Below are 21,947 nucleotides of genomic sequence, written 5' to 3'. Positions count from 1 at the left end.
AGGACGGGATAAATACCAGCAACGACGGCATTTCTTTCTCTATCAGCCTGTTCTGCTTTGACCCGTTCCCCCTCCTCCCGCAGTTCTTTTTCTTTGGCTTTTTCAGCTGCTTGTTTAGTTCTCTCTGCTTGGTTGAATTCTTTCTCTGTTCTCCTATGTGCTTCTTTGCGCCATAACTCAATGGCATCTTTCTGAGAGGGTCTTGATTTATTTTTCCATAGCGCTTCCTCTACTCTCATAATGCATTCAGAATCCCACGTTACCGAGGCAGGCCATCTGTACTTCTCCTCTAAATCCTTTGTGTAATCTACCCATAGGTCTAAATACAATATGGCATCTAGCCCGTGCTTATTATACATATAATGACCAGGTGTGTCTCTAGGCGGGATGTTAACTGGCTCTTCTAGTATGCCTTTCCTGGTCCCTATCTGACGTAATTTTGAAAACAGTGGCATGTTGAAACCAACTGAATGAAAACATAATACACACCAAAATAGTCTGACTGAAACAATCGTGAACACTAAAACACTAAAACAGATACAGTTTAACTCCATGTACTTGAAAACAATTAACTTTATGCACTGGAATACAGCACAACCATACCGGTCTCGTAAACGAGACACGTCTTTACCGTGTTCATATAAATGAACCCGTCTTTATCTTTATGCGTTCCCAATAGTGGTACTCACCGGGAAGCAGAACTTGAAGGCATCGGATACTTGATACTGTGCATGCGCGGAACAGGTGGACCTCTGGAAACCTCGGACCTTGCTCTCTCACGGGTTGGGTTCTGGTTGGGATGATCCGCGATCCTCACCGCCTCGTGTGGATGCCTGGTCGCAGTCCGTCTCCTCCGTGGGCCTGAGGGAGTAAGCGGGAAGTCCCGCTGGCGTGTACACTTTTGAAGTCCGTCACGGCTGTAGAAGGGGGCAAGGGCTGGACCTACATCTCCGGCGCGTGGGGAAGGGGATTTGTCCCTATTCGGGCGCCAGATTTATGTGGTAAATAAAGTATTACCCTGTCATAATTTCTATAAATAAACAAAGGGTCATGCATTAAATGAGAGGCAGAGTCCGTGGTGTCCGATTCAAAAGGGCTTTATTTCAATAACTCGAGTTAGGGGAGAATCGGTTCCATCACCACGAAGGTTCAGGAAGGGTCTTCTAAACTTTATTCACAGAGTACAATATTTATACATTCAATTTCGCATAGAGGAGGAGCGCTCCAGGCAGAGCAAGAGAAAGAGAGATAAGAGCATGTGGGCGTGCATGAGGGCGCACATGTGGGCGTTCACTTGAGGAGTCATAGGTGAGTCATAGGTGGGTGGATACATGGAGGGGGGTTGCATGGCCAGCTGGAACCTTTGCCCTACTTGTGTGCGCAACTTGATCATGACGTGCAGCTGACGTGTAACTGGGGGGAGCTGACTTTCGGTCTGGTAGGGAGGCCTTCAGTGTCAGGGCGACCAGCACGTTCGGTATTATCTGATATCTTAAGTCTGGGGATGTATTATCTGAAGCAAAGGTCACTCATCACCAAGAGCCAGTGTGGGCATCTATTTCTTCGTTCATTGCGTGGGGGCCTTGAGCTTTCTATGGACGCGAGCTCTGCAAATCACTTAAACGGAGACAGAAAGGCTAGGCCCTATCTTTGCAGACGGGTTCTGTTTACCTCCTTCACCAGGCAGGAATGTGATTCTGTAGAGCAAGCAGATAACTGTTGTGCAAAATACTGTCTTGGCACCCCGTGCTGGGCCCCTCTCGGCTTAGCCAAAAGTATGCGAGGTCAGGGATACGTAGCTGCAGCCCTCAGAGTGTCTGGAGCCATGAAACCTCAATTCGGGGACTGGCTCAGGCTGAGCCACAAAATGGAGAAATGGGTTCTTCTCGATATATTAAAAGTGCACAATGCAAACACATGGGCAACATGGGCCTCAGTGCAAAATTAACGTTTCTTTTATGGAAGACTTGGTGACTGGCATCCTAATGTGGGACGTAAATGCAGAGGCATCATTATTGCAGGCCATAGAGGGAAAATGCATGGGTGACATGCACGTACACTAAACGTTGGGGTACACGCAGGAGACATATTGGCCACGTAAAATTTATTTTTTCTCAGGAGTCAAGCTATCCAGGCTGAATGAAGGCTGATAGCCAGAAACGGTCCTTGGATGCTTGATTCCGGACTAGGAAAGACATGGCTTGGTAGTTCGGACTGGACTGTTCCCATGGGGCACAGGGTCAGAGCTGATTTGCATATAGCCAGTGTCTAACCCAGGGTGGTGTGGAGTGCAACAAAACGATGGATTTAGGCCCAGATCCTTGTACTGGGGTGAATGTATGACATTGTTCTACATTCTGTCCATCAACTGTGTTTTTTGCAAGTATATGGAACCCATGGCGCAGGCCATGCAATCGCATCCGACTATTAAGGGGATTAAAATCGGGGCTTATATCCACCCGATCAGCTTACACGCTGATGATGTCTTGCTTTCCTTTGCTTCCCCTGCGGCATCCCTGCCGGCCGGGGCGGCCATCCTGGACGCATTTGCGAGGGCCTCTAGCTTTAAGGTGAACATGACGAAATCAGTAGCCCTTGACCTTTCCCTGGAGGCACAAACGCGTGCCTCCCTAGAAGCACAATTCCCCTTTCAATGGGCGGACGGTGCAGTCCCCTACCTGGGCATACAATTGGCGGCCACACTACCAGAAACGGTGCGCCTCAACTACGCTAACCTTAGTCGCACTGTCTGCGCGGAGATCGGGCGGTGGCGGCACCTCCCACTATCTTGGCTGGGCCGAGTGGCAGCAGTAAAAATGACAATTCTCCCACAAGTTTTATACATTTTTCGGGCTATCCCGCTCCGTCCCCTGGGCTGCGGGGAAAAGGGCACTCTGACACACCTTTTGTGGGATTGCAGTCATATACAGGGTTACTGGAAATTGATTCTAAATAAAATTGATGCCCACTTTGAGACGGAGATTCCGCGATTTCCGGCCTATGTTCTACTGGGGCTCCCTAATGCTCTGACCTGTCCTCTAAGAGCCCGTAGGGGTCGGTTGATAGCGATAGCGCTGGGCTCTGCTGTACAGGCCCTGTTATCTCTGTGGCGATCCACGCAAGTCCCCACCCTTCAGAACTGGCTGTGGCGACTCTGGTCTATCCTTGGTGTGGAAAAACTCTCTTTGGTGAAAGCGGGGGAAGGGGCGAAATATGCGGAGCTGTGGCAGCCCTTTCTATCACTGCTAGCCACCGAATTCCGAGAAGTGACCTGTCCTAGGTATTTAAGGTTGCTCCGTTTGTCCCAGGTGAATGACGAATCAGGATGAATGTATGGGAGATGAGTGTGATGTTGGAAGAAGGATCCGGAGGGTGGGAGTGGGGTGGGGGTTTGGGGAATGGGTTCAGGGGATGTGTTACAGTTTGGTGGTTTTTTCTTTTGTGGCTCAATGAGCGCTGGATACACTCTGCTGGTTAAGCTCGAGGCTCCCGAGGAGTACAAGACATTATGACTTTTACTTAGGATGGAGCTCGGCAGATTTTGCTATGCATTGGACGCATTGTTATCTGTAAAATGCCAGGATATTTCCCAGCTGTATGTAAGAGCCTTTTCTTTTTTGTTTTAGTTTCTTTTTTTTCGCAAATAAATAGTCTCTCCTCAGTTTCTTCAGGTTCCTCTTCTCAGTAAATGTTTCTTCTTGTAGTCCAAAGTGATCTAATTACATGAGATCAGGGTCCCAATATTTATACCCAGAAATCCTTTGTTCTCTGAGGGAAGAGGTGCCTTTGCCCAGTCCAAAACAGTTCTGAAGCACTCTGTTCACCAGACTTCCCCTTTCCTTTCACTGTACAGGGCATGCACATAAAACACCCCACAGGAGGTGAAGCCAGCATGGTGGAAGTCAAGTACAGTCAAGCCAGTTTCCTGCATAAAATCTGCCTATTTACGCAGTCAGAGGTAGCTTTAAAATCAATGAAACATAAATATAATGGCTGTTTTTTGTTCGATATTTTTCTATTAAAATTCCCAGTGTTAACACGTTTGTTGTTGTACCTTGACTGTGTACAAAACCTGATTGGCTTGGTGGAATTAAATGGTTTTCATTATCCCAATCAATTAACTCCTTAAGTAGAACCAATGCAAATAATTTAACTTCAATATCTTGGAACGTAATTAATCTGTAATTGGATGGGAGGGACCATTCCCCACTTTTATATACAGGAGAAATTATAGATCGCTTCCATGACTCAGGGACTGTTCTTGATTGGAGAGCATGATTAAATACGGGTTTTCGATAGCTCGACCAATATGATGCTTTCTCCTTATACAACGCTGCAGGAATCGCATTTGGGCCTGGGGCACCATTGGATCTCTGATTCTTTATTAATGTACATGCTTGGTTTTCTGTTATCTCTATTGAGTTATTATTCTTTTCTCCTCCTATTCCATTTACAGCCCAATCAGTAGAATTCACACCCATGTTAGGAGTAGGATTCAAATGTAAATCTATGAACGATACCCATTCAGATTCAGTTACTATTGCTGAAGCAGATTTCCTACGAGATCTACTCAGTTTGTTTACTAGAATCCAGAAGCCTCTTGAATTACTCCTTTTGCAAGCATAAAGAGCTTTTGCCTACAACAATTGCTTTTCTTGCATTTTGTCCTTCCAGACTATTTTCCTTACTACTGTATTTATCTTTTTAAATTTTACTCTGCAAATTAAATTAACTGGGAACTTTTTTACCTATCTCAGGATTCTGTTACGTTCTTTGTTTTATGGCTTTCAAACGAGATTTTCACCAATGAAAATGCTTGTTTTTTCCTCCACTGACCTTTATTAGCATATTATTGAGATTGACTGGTAATTAATTCCTTTGTGAAGAGAGACCATTTTTCGACAGCATTCGAATAATCTCCTTCAACAATTGCCTGCGCAGTGTTTGTAATAGAATCTTTGGTGTTATCTGACCAATAAAGTTTCTTATAATTTATGGTCATTATTTCTCCCGGAAGTGTCGTATAGTTTTCAAATCTTAGGCCATTTAGGTTTAACTCAATTATTTGTTGATCGTGGTTGCTTATATCTGTTCCCTCTATCTGATACGACAACATTTTATGAAATAGATTCAACAATGCTATGGTATAATCTATTCTAACCTATGACCCCCTGCTTGAAAAGTCAATGCTGGTGGTGAATCTTGAGGAAATCGCCCATAAGCACTTTTAGACCTACGGTTTCTAATTCTTTTACAAGAGTCTTGCCGATTTTTTTATTCTTTTGTACCCTCATACATATTGTTGATGAAAAACTTGGAATTGACCATAAGTAATTTTGCTGTTGTATTTCAACATCTCTATCGTAAAACAATAGAATACTCATGTTATAATCACCGGTAATAATAATCTCAGGTTGGGTGTCATTGTCCAGTTGCTGCAATATCATAATTATCAAATTGGTTGCCATTGTTCTTCGTAATTTAATATCGGGGTGAATATATATGTTAATTACTACAAGAGATTTAATTATTTTTTGTTCCTTGTATCATATTTTGACAATTAGATAATCCTTTTGACTTTGGACGTCCATTTCACTTTCCATTTTTAGCTCAGTTGACATAAAAATAGCCAAACCCCCACAAGGTCTGCCATAGTTACTTGTTCTCTTAGCTAATGAGTAATAACCCTTATACCCTTCCAATCTAAAAGGAACTAAAGCCCAAGTCTCTTGTAAACAAATGATATGAAAACAGCACAAAGTAGCTGGTTGGATATTCTGAATCTTTGCTTGAATCCCATTTATATTCCACGAACATAATCTGACCCATTCATTCATAATTGTTGGCCTCTTTAAAGAAACTTCAGATTGTAGATGTCAATCCTTGCCTGACATTATGGAGGTCTGCTGTTAGCCAACCTAATTTGACAGTGTCAAATAATAGGTCTCCTTTTTTTACCTCTAATAATTTTAAAAGATGCCCTTTGGTCATATCTGTGTTTTTTTTAAAATATTGAGTATTTCTTACTATTCTCGGTTCTCATTTGGTTACGATTTTGTAATTTTGTTGAAACAAAAGGGCTAGGACAGGAAGGTTGCAGGGGAGTTGTTATTTTTATTCCCCAGTCCTGAAAGAGATAATGTTTTTGCATAATAGGGCTGGCGGCAGTAGAAGATGTCCAAATTACTAATGTCGATTCTCGATTATTATTCTTGATTGTGAGGAATTCAATTTATTCTATGTCGGTACATTTAATTTTCTTCAATGAGGTTACTTTAATATGTTCCCACGAGTCAACATATCATTATTACCGCTAGATTTATATTCCAGCCTATACATTACCTGCACCACTCCTTCTTTTTGAACTGGGTTATTTAATTTAATTTGTTGCAGGATATTTTCACCTTGAGCATGCTCAATTAACCTTCCATTATGATTACTAACCGTTTGAGACCATGATTGTCAATGTTTATGTAACTGCTTTGTTACAGTTCCCAGATTGTGTGGTAATTTAATATCTTTCCAGGTTTTTAACAAATCTCTATTCGTTTAATCTCCTCTGATACTCTCACTCTTTGCTCTATTTGTTTCCAATTGTGATGGCTTATTTTCCACCTGTTTATTACTTTCCTCCACTTGCAGCATTTCTAAGGACTGAATTGTCCCATTCTCTATCATTTTTATACTATCAGCTTGCTTGTTTAAGCATTTGTTTTTCCTAACTGCTTGCACCTCCGATAGATCCTTATTAAATAGAGGGTAAAAGGGTTTTGTTGGAGACATTTGTTTACCCTCACCTTCACAATATGATATTTGGTCATGGTTCTTCAATCTCACTATATCTGATGCATTTGTATTTTTTATACTTTTAGAAGCTTTATTTCGTGCTTTACCGTTGTTTTTTCCTCTGTCTTTTTGATATATGAACTTCCGGAGCTGCTTCTTTCATTGTTGATTGTGTCGAGCATAGGTTTATCACTTCTTGATCTTTTGTTTTATCATCTATTTTTTCTTTTTTCTTTAACAACAACAACAGTATTGTCTTTCCATTTTATTGTATCTTTAGAGGGGCAGTCGGTCTTGATGGGTTGAATTCCCACTTTAGGAAAATTCCCTTTTACATCGTCAATTATTGTTTTTATAATATCCGGAATGGTAGCCAGTTTGTTAATTAGTGGGCACAACTACACTCTGCATACATATATATTGGCTGAGATTGTGCCCTTATTAGATTATTTAGCGTTGTTATGTTCTGCTCAATTCCGGCAATAGAGGATGCCATAGAGCTCAAGAGATCTATTTGGACCTCCATTTTGTTGAACTGATATGTTAAAGCTTTCAGAGTTAATTGTGAGGATTTGCAGAATAAATCCCAAATTGCTCCCGCGTTCCTACTTCCTGGTACCCGTGCTATGGTATTGCCCATTTATGAATGATAGGTCCTTATACTCCTCTGTGTGTGGTCCTTGAAAATCATGTCCCTCGTCACAAGAACTAATGAATCATGGACTACTATTCAAAACGTCTTTTTGATACGGAGTACTCCAACGCTGCAAAGTTTCTGAGTTGCTGCTGTATTCGCCCTTATTAATTTGAGATCTGTTATTTTGATTACATTTTGGCTGGTCCAGTTTTTGAACGGAATTTATTTTAGGCAGATTAAGATCTGATTGTAGTGGGGTATTGGCTTTCCTTAAAATGTTCACCCCACCATTTAGTTCATTTGGAGCTTTTTGCTCTGGTTGATTTATTTGGCCCAAATTAGATGGTTCCCCTATACCGTTAGCTTTTCTGATTTTTACTTGCACTTCTATTGGCTCTTGCTGCCTAGTTGGTAGTAATTGCATAGTGTCTCCTATTGTTAGATTCATGCATTTTGGGTCCTCTTGTTGTGAGCGACAAGTAAGTGGAATAGTTAACATCTCTAGGTCCGTTATTTGACCCCAATGGTTGACTTGGTCTTTAGTTGAATTTGACATTCGTTCGACTTCAGCTTCAGACTCAGGGTGGCCTCGTTCACTTACTCCTTGCTTAGGGGATATAATATTTGTTCTACTCAGTGGTTTAGTTGGAAATTGAATATCACATGGATTAGTTAGCATAGCACAGGTTGGATCTTTCATAAAATCAAACTTTGACGGTGACTTTCCCAAGTTCCCAAAATGTATGGACCTTAGATTATTTAAGGACTGTATGTCACCTGCCTGTTTTATTTTAAACGTATCTAATATTAGTGTGTGTTGTATTTTTCTTTTTCTTTTGATAGGAGGGAAAGGTGGCCGCTCCTTTCCTGACCTCATAATACACCCTCTAAGGCAGAGGTCTTCAAACTTTTTTCAGTTGAGCCGCCCGCATATTTTTTTATATGTCGGCCCCCCCTCCTGCTCCCCGCCCCCCTACCCTACCGCCATTCGCATATCCGAGGCTCCACCGTATAGACGCCACCCGGTCACATGAATGTCCTAGGTGTCGCAGGGTTCATGAACCTGGCATGGGAATGCCCAGAAGTACAGCAGTATTGGGTTACTGTAGTAGCAAGACTCTGTTTTTTTGCATAAAGTGAGATGCCCATCACTGTGTGGGGTTGGGCACAGGGCCTGGCCGGCGGCCTGCCTCTGGGCCCAAAACCCCAGTGGACACACAACCCCCACAGTGCATTGGCTTTGGCATCCTAATCCCCCATATGTACTCAATCCCATGCACAGCAAAAGCTGGGGTGGGTGCAAGATTGGTGCCAACCACCACTAAATAATAAAATTTAATGTAGCACTATTTCTTCTGAGGTTTAATTTTAAGTTCCTACAGCCATTATTTCATATTGAAGCTTGTGGAAGCACCAGTGGTTGGCCATATGTGTTGCTGGACTTACTCCACCTTTGAACTGGAGTAATTTCCTACGTGTTTGAGTTCCTTTTTGGCCATAGAAAACTTTAGAATTGTATTTTTTGAATAGCAATGGACTTATTTTTTATGGTTGTGTCCAAATCCCTGCCTTCACCCCACCCCTCACCCTTCCTGGACAATTCCTTACTCTTATTCATTAAGTAGTAAGTATGGCCCTTCTTCCTGCCACTCCCCAAGGCCCCTCCCTCCTTATAGATTTGTAGTACTTCTAAATAAACTAGAAAAATGCAGTCTGTGAATAGGCCTGTTCCTACTTGCAAAATGTTTACTTCACCAGAACAGAGCTACTTGTAATTAGGGCCTAAGTTGAGCAGTTCATCAGAATGAACAAGTGCAGACTGAGTGAGTGAAGACTAGGAGTAAGTGAAAGTGGCAACTGCTAAATTAAGGAAACACTTAAAAAAATATTAAGGGAAATGTATAAAGGTAAAGCAAATTCACCCAATCGTAAACGTGGCAACTGCTAAATTAAGGAAACACTTAAAAAATATTAAGGGAAATGTATAAAGGTAAAATAAATTCACCCAAACATGAAAACAAATTCATCCATTAATTTTTAAAATGGCATGTCTCAGGAGAAGTCAGAGAAAAAAAAGAAGAAAGTTAAAAGTGCTATGCAGAAAAATGTATACATCTGCATAGCTGTTGAACCCTGACTAAACATTCCTAAGCGCATCTGAGCCATTAGCGTTAAGAAACACAGCCCTTAACAACCAGGGAAAAAATAGCACCCAGTGACATCCTCAATTTGTTCCTGTCAAATGTGTTATTGAATGTACGTGTGGCCTATACAGCACACAGATTCAGAAGTAATTTATCTCAAACGGTTATTTAAAAGAAAAGAAGACACTATTCACACGTAAAGTGAGTGAGATTTTTAAAGCACTGGAATGAAAAACAAAGAACATTCACACGGGTTGCTCGCATCAAGGCGCTGCTGACAGTAATGTTGGCTAAAATGGGCCCACTTTTACTGGACTTGTTTAGAGCAGATGTCAGGAAGTAAGCATGTTACTGAACAGAGCTCCGCGTAAAGTGTCATCAGTCTAGGCCTTAGGGTGGAGTGCGCGCCCCCCCCTGTGATAGTGTCGCGCCACCATGGGGGGGGACGCGCCCACACAGTTTGAAGAACTCTGCTCTAAGGTGAAGAAGTCTTGCTTCTTTCAGAGAATCAAACGGGCTGGTGACAAGACCAACGGGTGCTTTGATAGGACAAAAACACCTCCAAGGAAAAACACCCCCAAAGCTCACCTCAGTACAGAATACGCCGGTATTGCTGGTTACTTATTAAATATATAAATTAATTAATCGACTGATTAATATCTGGGCTCCAGGTAAGGCTGTATTCTAGGCATGCAGAGTAATTCAGGGGTCGAGGGCTGCTTCAACATCGTCAAAGTCTATTGTTACTTTCCCTTTTGCATAATTTCTCAGATTTTTTATTACAAATTTATTACAGACTCCAATGGTTTAGCGACTTACTGACCGATCAACCTTAACTACTCGCCACACACCTTGCTACTTTTCAATCACAACTCACTGTTCATTGCTTGTTCGTTGCTATTCATCGCTGTCAAGAGTACAAAGGAAAATGCTGGTAATCCTTCAGTAGCAAGAGCAGGATCCAGAGGCAGTCACACTACAGACAGCAGAAGTAGGTACTTCCCTCCACTCCTCGGCTCAGCTCTGCTCAATGCTTGGTATATACGTAAAACCAGGCGGTAGGCCAAGGCTCTTCTGTGCCCCTTGTGCTCCCTTGTACCTCTGTGCCCTGCAGCAGCCGCCGCACCAGCAGCACCGCAGACCAAGGCTCCTTTGACCCCTGCAGCGGCTGCCACACCAGCAGCGCCTTAGCACCGCGGTCCCTGCAGCGGCTGCCCCCGCAGCAGATTCGTAGAACTTAAAGCGCCCATATAACAGGATGCGGGTGAAGCGCGAGTGGGAACCGGTCACAAAAGAAACCCGGGCAGTCGTCCCAGGCACAGCTCCGCTTGTTCGTGAACTCCGGCTCGGCTCCTCGATACGCTCTGCACTCAACGCCGAATCACAGGCTGACGACGACTGTAAATACCAACAGAGGGAAAAATTGTGTGTTCCCCCCAGTTAGTAACAAAACACAGCATAAGTCTTGGCTGCGTCTGCTGCACCCAGAGTCTTTTGCGTCGTTTCAGTCTAATTTTTCCGTCTGGAAAGAATTTGTGTCCTGATATTCTGCACCCAGTAAGCCCAGGTGCAGAAAAACCTAACAACTGATAATCAGATGGAATAAAATGAACACATGATGTGGTATTGGGTTCCCTAGGCCTACATGCTCCGCAGAAATACCCATTTACACCAAAAGAACTGTTGGCACGGAAATTGAAAAGTACAAAAGACAAGTTTATTAAGACCCCATGGGGTGGTGGTACATTCCTACAGCACCCTTCGGCAATGCAAGAAGTATCACACCGAACGTTGGTGCAAGTCCTTCTTTTATACAATTTACAGGCAATAAAAAGATAGGCAGTACAAGGTTACAAAGTTTAGGTACATATATGGTCATTTTTGGAGCACAGCCAACTCATGGGAGGGGTTACAACTCCACTGGTCAGTTTGGCGGAACATTCCTGAGGGGTGACTGGTCAGTTGGAACTGCGCATGTACAGGCTTGACCGTTACTAAAAATAGCCTGTTGCTGGGCAAACTCGAGTGGTCAGCGGCACGGACAAAGGACTAAAGGGCATGCTGACCACGAGGCCGCTCATTCCCTAAAATGGCCGCCGTAACATACAAAATGACGTTTTCGAATAAGGCCAAGCTAAAGGGAAATAACGTGTAGCAAAGCTAAGCGCTAACCCAGCCATTGTCAAATTACGACAGACGACCCTTTTAGCGTTTAGCTGAAGCTACCTCATAGTGAACATAGTCGGGATACTCATCTTCGATATCAATTGACATAATTTGAGCTACTTCTTTATGAAGCATCAATTCATTTTGGGCAAGAGCTCGTCTAGATGGAATACAGGCTGATAAACACATAGAACATAATGCAGGGCCACATTGTATGCATAAACACAAGAAGAATAATATCCCAACTATGATACATAAAATCGTCAGTAGCTTCCAGCCCCATGTACTAAGCATTGACCAGAACCACCCCGAAAGGGTCCAGGTATGATTGTCCAGGTGTATTTCAGCAGCAATTTTGTGGAGTTTTGATATGGCATCATATACAGATGGCGAGTTGTCAGGCACGTACACACAGCAGCTACTTCCGATAACTCTACATGCCCCCCCTCGATCAGCTAGAACCACATCAAGAACCATTCGGTCTGGAGCGTAACAATTCCTGATATTTGAAGCTCTTCCGTTATATTCCCCAATGCAAAAGCGGTATCATTAGCTACAGCCTCAACAACACGGGTCAGTCGTCGTATTTTCCGACTATTCAGAGCAGCCCCCACAAAGGAAAACAAACCCAAATTGAAATCTACATATTGTTGTAGGGCAGTATCGGTCTGGTCAATATCATCCAGGACTACAGCACGTCTAACTCTATTTAACACAAAATCGTGATATAGAATATAATCATTATGGTACATTGGTGGGGCAATGAATACAGGGGGGTAATACGAAAGAGATATAACATGTACCTAACCATCCTAACGGGAGCTGATGATAGCCTTTATTACCACAAATGAAATATGTATTTCAAGATGCCACAAATGATATGCCATTCGGACTGTCAAATGTAAGTGTGGTGTTACATTCACTTTTTCCAACCGGGATAGTACCTTTATTTCGTATACACAGATCCGCCTTAGTATCAATGACATTTATACCAAGAGAACTGGACATATTAATGTTCCTTTGGTTACTGTAAACCCGAGGTGCAGATACATTATCGGGGCGGTACTCCTCCCATTCGAACCGAGTACCTTCAGCCTGTGGATAACCATCCCGGTCATGGTAGCATATTTTATTTAAACGGAACAGCACCCCCCCTTTTGTTGGCCAGCGCAAAGTGAATAGAAGAGTATACCAAGCATTGCAGGAACCGTTATGGGAAAACGGGAGTGGGATGAGCGGTGTGCCCCCTTTCTTCTGATCCCCAGGCAACATCCCACACACCCAACAGTTAGAAGTGTTCGTCATATTATGAGTATGATGCAAGATTTGAATGAAGCTATTATTCAAGTAAGTCTGTCGGTGCCGTTCTTCATGATAGGGTAAGGTGAAATGAAAATGTTCAGACGGAGCCGGGGTAGTTGGCAGCAAATGTTCTCGTACAGGCACCACAAGTTCTACTACCCAGGCTATCACTGCTATCACCACAATTGTCAGTACGAACAAGATAGCACCAAGAATTCTCTTGTCTCGTGATGCAGAAGACGCCATAGTTCAAAGAGTTCACAATGTCTCAAATACACAACAAAAAAAAAAAAAAACGTTAGTGCTGAGCTCCGAGGTAGCCGTTGTTTTCTTCTCCGGGGTCAAGACGGGTGTCGCTACTCTTGGCAGAACTGATCCCCCCCCCTTGAGATTCCCGGCTTCCGTTTCACAAACCCCAGAGCGGTAACCAACCAGTCTCGCACAAAAAAAAAATCTTCTTCCTATCGTGGCCGCAGATCGTAGCGCTGTCGTCTAGAAACAGTGTGGTCCGGGAAGGCTCCCTCAGATTCGGCCGACATCACAGCTGGGCTCTTTTCTTCGTCCAAGATATCTTTGTAGTCGGACAACACAGTAGGATTCACCAGGTCCGGAGAGACGCGACGGCAGTGAGTTGAATGCACCCACCGCTTCCTGTTGGTCACTCGCACAGCCGTTCGAGTTGCTCGGGGCCACGCCACCTCGGTTCCAAGCTGTTCGCTCTCTCAAACGACTTAATCATCACATAATCTCCAGGACGGAGATTGTGAGCCTCTCCAATGGAATTGTCAGGGAGCGCTTCTCGAACCTGTTGGTGAATAGAAAGCAAATCATTTGTTAATCGTGCCAGATAATCGTTCATCATTATACAAGGCACATCATGTAACAATCGCGGCTTAGGAACTCCCCATATATTCATAGGCCTTCCGAACACCACTTCATACGGTGTGAGGCCAGTTCGAGAGTGGGGCACTGATCTAATAGGGAGTAATGCTAGCGGCAAGGCATCCGGCCACTTCAATTACGTGGACGCCACAATCTTAGCCAGTTTTAGTTTCAAAGTAGCATTGTACCGCTCGACAAGACCTGCTGACTGAGGGTGGAACACAGCATGAAACTTCTGCTGGATCCCCAGTCCCTTTAGCACATACTCCACAATTTTCCCAACAAAATGAGGACCATTATCGCGCCACAAAAATTTGCAAACTCCAAATCGAGGGAAGTACTCTTTGAGCAGAACCTTAGCTGTTGTCAAAGCTGTATTATCTTTCGTGGGGAAGGCCTCAATCCATTTGCTAAAAGCACACACCACCACTAAGACATACTTAAGGTTATTGCAACGCTCAAGCTGGATGTAATCCATTTGAAGTACCTCGAATGGTGCAGAAGGTGGAACGAACCCTCCTTTCGGAGTATGCGTCCCTTTTGCAGGATTGTGCTGTAAACATATCAAACAGGTCTGCACTACTCTCTTAGCAGTATTGGCAATCTCAGGATGCTCCCAAACTCGTGTTAACAATCGAGTGATTGCAAGAGCCCCCACATGTGCCAACCCATGTGTCATCTGGACCCTCGCTTGCAAGTAAGCTGCAGGCAATTTCCATCTCTCCATGTCCTTGCTCCTCCAACAACCCTCGTCATCCAGTACCCCTTCTGCTGCCCATGCTACAAGTTCTGCTTCAGCCGCTGATTTTGGGATGTCTAGTATCTCCGCTCTAGCATCATGCCATCGCTCGGCCTGCGACTTCACTACATACATGGGGGAGTCATTTCGAGACATAGCTGTTTGTCTTGCTATACTGTCTGCAAAGGCATTGCCTTGTCCCACTTTGTCAGTGACCTTTTTATGTGCACTGCATTTGATTATCGCTACTTTCTTTGGACAAAGCAACGCGTTTAGGAGATCACGCACTAGTTCTCCGTGCATAATGTGTACTCCATGAGAGGTCAAAAACCCACGCTCTCTCCAGAGTAGGCCGAAGTCATGCACTACTCCGAAGGCGTACCGGCTGTCTGTGTAGATGTTCACACATAAGCCAGCACTCAGTTCGCAGTCTCTTGTCAAAGCTATCAGCTCCGCTGCTTGGGCTGATTTCTGGGGTATTCGTGCTGTTTCTACCACCGTCTTAAGTGTCGTGATCGCATATGCTGCAGAAGTCGTGCCATCTGGCAGCTTCAAACACGATCCATCAACCCACAGTTCCCCATCCACATCTGGAAGTGGCATATCCTGTAAGTCGACACAACCCTTTGTTTGTTCCTCGGTCAGGAAAACACAATCATGCTGTTTTTCCTCCTGGCCCTCTTCAACCGGATAAGGCAATAAAGTGGCAGGGTTCAGGGTAGCACATCTTTTCAGTGTGATATGTGGCGCCAGGAGTGTGAGCTCATATCCTGTTAAACGTGCGCTCGTAAGATATTGAGTCTTTGTTTGATTTAACAGGGCATCTACTGCATGGGGAACTAGCACCAACAGTTTGTGCGATAAAACTATTCCCTCACTCTGCCGTATAGCTACTGCTGTTGCTGCTACTGCCCGGAAGCACCCAGGTAACCCTCGTGCTACAGGATCAAGAATGGCTGAGAAGTACGCACATGGCCTCTGCTTGTCCCCGTGTGCCTGCACTAACACTGATAACGCGCACCCATCTTTCTCGTGCACGTACAATGTGAAAATCTTTGTGTAGTCTGGTGTACCTAACACGGGTGCAGAGCAAAGGGCCTGTCTCAATTGTTCAAAAGCATTTTGACATTCATCTGTCCATTCAAGGGGCATTGGTGTAGTTTTGGACAGTAACGCTAACAATGGTTTTATAATGTGCGAAAACCCCATGATCCACTGTCTACAAAAGGACGTTAGTCCTATGAAGGCGCGTACATCTCTCTGAGTGCGGGGGACTGGTGTATCTAGAATTGCTTGAATTCGATCTGATGTTAATGCACGCCCCTCCTTAGACAAAAGATGACCGAGGTAGGTCACCTTGGGTCTACAGTATTGTAGCTTTTTCTTAGAGACTTTATGATTGTTCTGAGCCAAAAAAGAAAGCAAAGCAAATGTACTCTCCTCACATTGTGCATAGGTGTCTGCAGCCAACAAAAGATCATCAACATACTGTATAAGGGCTTCTCCGGATTGTAACTCAAATGAGTCAAGCTGTCTCTTTAAAGCCTGGCTATAAATGCTGGGACTCTCAGTGTAACCTTGGGGAACACGACAAAATCTATACGATTTATTATTTAACGTAAAGCCAAATAGGTATCTGCTATCGGGATGAATGGGAATGGAAAAAAATGCATTTTTAAGGTCAATAACAGAAAAGGTCGTTGCTGTTGGGGGGACCAATGTAAGCAATGTCGTGATGTCAGACACCACCGGGTATTGGGGAATGACAATTTTGTTAATTTCTCTCAAATCAATAATAAATCGATAGACTTTGTCGTCAGTGTCTTTCTTAAGGATCGGAAGAATAGGGCTGTTGCAGACATTATAAGGAACTTCCTCCACTACTCCTGCAATGATCAAATCCTGAACAATGTGCGTCAGGGCAATTTCACCTTCCCTAGAGATCTTATACTGTGGTACACGTGGCAAAAGTACTCCCTCCTTGACAGTAATTCGAATAGGTGGAATAAGCATCTGTCCCACATCCGTATCTGAGGTTGCCCATAACGTGTGTGGGAGAGAAGCTAATGCTTCAATTTCCTTAATTGTACAAAATCTGTCTGAATCTGGGTAATTGTCGTTCAAAATAACCCGCACTCCTTCAGGAGCGCAGCGTATCGTTGCTTGAAAGTATTTGAGCAGATCAATGCCCATAATGTTATCTGGAGTGTGAGGTGACAACAAAAATGGACAAAAGCTGAAAAATTTGTCAATGCAAAGTGCAAGAGGTTGTGATAATGGGCTAGGAGAGGGTGTGCCATCAAACCCTATACATGTTATCGTTTCGCCAGACAGGGGAGCCCTTGGAACCAAGTTTTTGGACAAAGCGCTACGAGTAGCTCCTGTGTCAACTAAAAACTGATCAGTAGAACCCAAAATGCCCGCTGATACATATGGACCTCTTTGATCTACTGGCACTTCAACTGATTCCGTACCCCATCCTACGCAATCCTATGCATGCACATACTCCTGATGCTCCACGTTCTCACCCTCCGATATCTGGTATTGATTCCGTCTATCAAAAGTATTTCGTTCATCCTGACCACGACCCCTTGCTTCAAACCTACCACGATCACTTCCGCCACCTCTCGCTCCTGAATAACTATTCCTCGACCTTCCACCTCCTCGACCACGCTGGCTACGTTGCTCACGAAGCACTGGACAATCTTCAGCCCAATGCCCAAACTCTTTACAATATGCACATTGGTCCTCAGCAATGTCAGTACGACCGTACGATGCATTACCCCCTCCTCGCCTGCCTCTATCATTCCCTCTAGATTGCGCACCACGAACCTGCGCCAACATCACCTTCGTTTTCAATTCCTTCGTTTTCTTATCAACACTTTCCTTAGCCTCTAATTCCTGCTGCTCGTAATACTGAGCCATAGTTAACAAAGACGCAGGGGTCACCGTGGCCCAGGAACTTTCACTTGTCTTTAACCGCTTTGCAATCTCCGGTAGGAGATTAGCCACATACTTATCAACAGATGCCTACCCGTATCATCTGTTAATGATTGACCACTGTAATCATGAAACTCTTCTTCGAAACGTGTACAGAAATCTAATACTGATTCATCTGGCTTTTGTTTGCACGAAGCTAGCATAGTCCAATCGATCTTTTTAGGAGGAACAAGCGTTTTTAGTTTGTTCAAAATAGCCTCTGGGAGTTCTAAAATTAAATCACATGGTTTGCACGCAGGTTCCCTGTCTAAGTCAGCCTGGCTTATTTTTTTCCAAGTTGCCCCAAACATCGTTTGATCATTAGTCTTACGAATCGACCTCCACATATCGGGCGGAAGAATTAACCCAAAGAAAAGATCTATATCAACAAGAGTCATAACACAAGAGGAAATGGCCCCCTTCACCACTTCATAGAATGCGGCCGGATTCTTACGGAGATCAGGTAAAGCGTTTTTCAATGCCATAACATCTGCTCTATTCCAAGGCTTATACACCCAATTATATACAAAATACCCCTTTGAGTTTGCTGACGTTTTATCATCATCTGTACCGTCCCCTTTAGGGGGAACATACAAAGGTGCAGCTTCACGCATAGGCATAACATGCACTTTAGAATTCTTATCTGAGCCCCGGAGAGAACACTCTTTGGACTGCTCCGTCGACCCCGGCACGGACTCCTTAGCTTTTTTTCATTCTTCCCGCAATCTGGACGCCTCATCCCGTAGCTGGAGCAGTCTCGTGAAAAAGTCATCTGCGTCTGCAAGAACAAATACACCTTTATCCAAATTCTCACGATGGACTGACATATCCTTAGGCTCTAGGGTCTCTGAATGTTTACGAAATCGAGTAATAACTTTGTCTGCAAAAGTATTCAAAAAACACATCAATTCTCGTTCTGTCCACTTATTCTTTTCAGCTACAACTTCTGACACAGTTTTCTGATTCAGATTTAACTTTCTAGCAAAACTACGCAACTCCGCGGCTCTCTGCGCAGATAACCTGACACTCGACTTATCCGTCTTATCTGACTTATCCCGTTCTTCATCACCAGAATCTTCAGTCGGAGCCGTAGGCTGAACGTACGGAGGCGGAGATCGATCTAATAACGAAAAATCATCAATTTCATTATTAAGGACAGGATAAAGCGGTCGCCGAATAGGAAATTGACCGGTCGTTTGTAAATTACGTTCCCGTGCCTCCCTCTCTTTCTTCTCCTGCGCCTCCTTTTCCTCAAGCTGTAAAGCTTTGTCTCGAGCAGCCTTGCGCTGCTCTTTGTCCGCCAAGGCAACCTCACGCTTCATTCGTTCACGCACCGCTTTCTCCCACATTCGCACACAATCAAACATGTCCTGTCTAGACCTGCGCTGAAACAAACATTGCTCCACAAACTGAACCTTTCGCAAATCAAACGACCCATGTAGTGGCCATTGCAACTCGGGATCAGTTCTAGTGTATTTATGCCATAATTTACTGTACAGTATAGGTGGAAGGCCAAATTTCACATACATCTCACGATTGGGAGTTCCCTCTGGGGGAGCCGGCTGAGATTCCGCTAACCTCCATGTGGTACCATTTCCAAGACAGCACATCCCTCGGAGTGTGCTTAAAACAGGCATGTTCAAAAAGTATCACGAAAACGTGACACCGTATAAAAGGGCACTTACAGTACTTCACACAAATGTGCCGCTCAAAGAAAAGAAACAAAGTTAGAGATACATCTCTACATGCCTGCCTATGTGAAGTGCACTACACATATATATTCAAAGTTCACAAAGTCAAAATGTTAGCTAACTCAAATCGTAGTCACAATCATAGAACTTCAGTAAGCGTCCGTAGACTACCTTACCGATCACAAATCTTACCCACTCTCAAATATCCAGATTCCAACTGCCAAGGTCTTTAATCGAATCAGCCAAACGGGCACTGTACAGCAACGCAGACAATCAGGATCTCAGTCGGAGACCGGCGCCACCTGGAAGGTCAGATCAGAAGGAAGGGAAGAAAACACCGTGGGTGCCAAGACTCGGGTCACTCAGTGGCAGCGTACCCGTCCATGGTGAGTTTCCAATCCTTCGTCACGACCTCTCCTTCGGGCATCCGAGTAGCCGATGAGTCCCTTCGTGGTCGCCAATTTGTGGTATTGGGTTCCCAAGGCCTACATGCTCCGCAGAAATACCCATTTACACCAAAAGAACTGTTGGCACGGAAACTGAAAAGTACAAAAGACAAGTTTATTAAGACCCCATGGGGTGGTGGTACATTCCTACAGCACCCTTCGGCAATGCAAGAAGTATCACACCGAACGTTGGTGCGAGTCCTTTTTTTTATACAATTTACAGGCAATAAAAAGATAGGCAGTACAAGGTTACAAAGTTTAGGTACATATATGGTCATTTTTGGAGCACAGCCAACTCATGGGAGGGGTTACAACTCCACTGGTCAGTTTGGCGGAACATTCCTGAGGGGTGACTGGTCAGTTGGAACTGCGCATGTACAGGCTTGACCGTTACTAAAAATAGCCTGTTGCTGGGCAAACTTGAGTGGTCAGCGGCACGGACAAAGGACTAAAGGGCATGCTGACCACGAGGCCACTCATTCCCTAAAATGGCCGCCGTAACATACAAAATGGCGTTTTCGAATAAGGCCAAGCTAAAGGGAAATAACGTGTAGCAAAGCTAAGCGCTAACCCAGCCATTGTCAAATTACGACAATGAAAGTACGCCTTTATTTCATTGCCCTTGATTCATACTCTGGACCATAGTTGAGGGATTGGTCTAGGCATAGTCCTCGCAGCACACAATAGATTTGCTTGAGGCAGAGGCCAAAACTCAAAAGTCAGGATACTAGATACAAGTAGGTGGTAACTCAGTGCAGGGGAAAACGCCTGTTGTCCGTGGAGTGGTCATTCCCGTCCCAGAAATCTACATTACAAATTAATTAATAGTACTTTTTTTTACAAATATCTGTTTGGTGCCAGTCCATATGACTTTAATTTCTGACTGTGGGATTCTATGTTACAACTCCATAGGGTACATGTATCCTTTGTGAGCTTAATAAAATGTTGAAAATTCTACAAATCCTAACTCCTACATCCAAGTACTCTCATGCTACCATTCTAGTCTCTGCTCTGTCTGAAAAACAGCTCAGCATTTTCAAAATTCTGCATTGATTTGGCTTGTAAATTATATTTTTGGAAACTAACATGTATTAACTATATAATTTTAATACTATAGGTGATTGAAATTACAGACGAAGAAAGCAAGATTTAGCACTAGGCAACTGAATGTCGGTGCCATAAGAAGGATTACTTTGAAAAACTGAAGGACATCCAGCATTCTACGTTTAAACAACTTCCAAAAATCTAAGTGTGGAAAGTACTATACCTGTAAGTGAAGTCTCTAACTTTGCATTTCATTAACCCAGAGCAAAGCCATATCTATGCACACAGCATCAGAAATAATGTAGAAAGCCCACTTCAGCATCCTCATCTGAAATATTATCAGAAAGACAAATTGCCTCAGCATGACAGAATAATGTTCATTTAAAGCATCATGTAATTCCAGAGAGGAAGCACACACTGCATAAAAGAAAGTTATAAGAAAAGGTTTCTTCTGCATGTCATCAAAGAAAAGACGCTGAAAGAAGACTCCGAAGCTGACACGTTAACAACCAAAGGATTGGAAAATCACCTTTTTCAACAACCGTTTTTAACCAGTTACGCAAGTTTGAGACTATCTGCCTCTGGATAGGACACCACGACCCACACTGCTCACTCTTGCGAAAACCTTAAACATTCACCACTTTATTGTGTTCATGACCATCTCGGATTGTTTCCTTTTTATTGTGTACTGTTCTGTAATTCTATGTAAATTGCCTCAAAATTATCTGTTGTGCAGGAGTGATATGTAAAACTGTTAAGTATAAAAATAAATTAAAGGAGCACTGTTGCGCTATAGCTACTGTAAATAAATCCTCGTCTTCAGAACTACAAACCTTAACGTTACACCAAACATCGAAAGGGTAAAAGGAGCTGATGTTCTGCGACTAATGATCCACAATAGTACTGTGCACGTTCTACCGCCCTCAGTTACTGCCATTACGTCAGTGGTGCAAAAACGTACTTATTAGTTCATTCATTAAATATCTTACTAACACCTTATTACTGCATTGCTAAGAACCTATGCAAATAGATTTGAGAAAAAAACGTCAGTCACAAAATAAGTTGCTGCCCGCTATAATTTAAAGAATATTATCTGCTAGAAAAATTTCAACAGGGGTTAACAGGGCTGCT

The 21,947-nt window shown here is 43.6% G+C and overlaps 1 long non-coding RNA gene across 1 annotated transcript in view; it reads left to right on the top strand.

The window, feature by feature from the left end:
• The window catches only part of LOC147737023 (uncharacterized), a 52,902-nt gene extending 31,299 nt beyond the window's left edge, over window positions 1–21,603 (top strand). The window contains exon 4 of the long non-coding RNA XR_015309184.1: window positions 20,890–21,603. This is a non-coding gene — a long non-coding RNA (uncharacterized LOC147737023). The remainder of the gene's footprint in view (window positions 1–20,889) is intronic.
• Window positions 21,604–21,947: the final 344 nt, after the last annotated feature.

Source organism: Lissotriton vulgaris, chromosome 1_1, assembly GCF_964263255.1.
Source record: "Lissotriton vulgaris chromosome 1_1, aLisVul1.2, whole genome shotgun sequence".
Lineage (NCBI taxonomy): Eukaryota > Metazoa > Chordata > Amphibia > Caudata > Salamandridae > Lissotriton > Lissotriton vulgaris.
Note: the sequence above shows the minus strand (reverse complement) of the source record. Positions and strands in the feature narration are given on the sequence as shown.